Source organism: Anomaloglossus baeobatrachus, chromosome 8, assembly GCF_048569485.1.
Source record: "Anomaloglossus baeobatrachus isolate aAnoBae1 chromosome 8, aAnoBae1.hap1, whole genome shotgun sequence".
Classification (NCBI taxonomy): domain Eukaryota; kingdom Metazoa; phylum Chordata; class Amphibia; order Anura; family Aromobatidae; genus Anomaloglossus; species Anomaloglossus baeobatrachus.
In genome coordinates, this window is record NC_134360.1 from 112,488,423 (window position 1) to 112,490,101 (window position 1,679).

The following is a 1,679-nucleotide window of genomic DNA, read 5'->3' on the forward strand; positions in this document are numbered from 1 at the left end:
GCGCTGTTCACGCACACTATACACTGAAATGTGATAATAGTTTGATTCACAGAGTGACTTACACTATTACAGCAGAAACCAAGCTATGATTTAGCTGTTTTTTGGCTGCTAGAACCGTTCTCGAACGTTTCTAGAACTACCGAGCTTTTGCAAAAAGCTCGAGTTCTAGTTCGATCTAGAACATGCCCCAAAATCACTCGAGCCGCGAACTGGAGAACCACGAACCACGAACCGCGCTCAACTCTAGTCTTTAGATTTGGGTGAGAACCCCTTTTCAAACAAAAACAAAAAAAAACCTTTTTGCATCAAACTATTTTGAGAGCTTTCATTTTTCTTTATGTCTAGTAAAACAGTCATCTAAGATTGTGTTTTCCGCAGAACTAGTTTACATTTTCATTGTTAACATTTACATGCACATACCATTTTTTAATTGCTTTATATTAAGATTTTTAGTAGGCAGAATGAACAAAGAAATAAAAAAAAAAACCCACAAAAACATTAATTCAGGACCTTATCACACCGTTCCGCGTGTGTTACAAGTGAGAAGTTGGCTTTATTCTCATGATTACAGGGATACCGGATTTGTATTGTTTTTAGTGACTTTGCACAATAAAATATACTAATATAGAATATAACAAAATAATTATTTTTATGAGCTGTATTATTTAGTTTTTTCTCATGATAGAGTTGTTTGGCATCTTTATTTTTGCAGGACAATTAAATTTCTAGGATACCTTTTAATTTACACTCGTTTTTTCGATCATGTTGTAGTCCAATTTTTGTTTGATGCTTTGAGTAAACAGTATAATGTAATTTTTGCTGTGTTCACTGAAGGGGTTAAATATTTTTCCAGTTTTATAGTCTGCTTGTTCCTGATGTTTGCTGAATATATCTACTTTATTTACATAAATGTACCTATTTAGTAACAATATTTATAAAAAGATTTCACTTTTTTTTAACTAAGGGTACTTTCACACTTGCGTTGTTTCTCTTTTGGCGCCATCCGCCCTTTTGGAAAACAGCGGAATCCGTTAACGGATTCCGCTGTTTCCCATAGACTTCAATGGATGACGGATGGTGCCAAAAGTACCTGCGTTGCTTCCGCTGGGCGAAGCTCCGTTGCTTCCGCCGAGCGGAAGCAACGCTGATTGTCACGTTAATTGCTTGCGTCAAAATGACGCCGAGCAGCGGATTCCGTTGGATCCGCTATAAATTAGAATGGGTCCCTATGTTAGCGGATTCCGTTGTAAATTGCTTTACAACGGAATCCGCTGCAGGATTCCGCTATTTTTAACTGCGCATGCCCAGAATGCAACAAATCTTGTTGTCCATGCCCCTTATCTCCAAAGGTATATAAATGCTGTAATTTAAAGCAGCAAACAATGCCTTCTGACCTGCTGACAAGCCTTGAATCCCTGAAAAGAAGAAGATAGAAGCTGAAGAAAGAACCAAGAAGCTGGAGCTGGAGAATCTTGGAGGAAATTCCTTGGTGAGTCTCATCGCCCCATTGTGCCCATATTTTTTTTTTTTTTTTTTGTTTTTTTCCTTTTTCTATTTTTAAATCTTAAATAAAGAGCTATAATGCTCCTTTTTATGATTTATAATTTCCAAAAAATCGAAACCAAAAAAATATGTAATAAAAATGTACTTCAATTTGGTTTTCTTGTTTTATTTTGCGC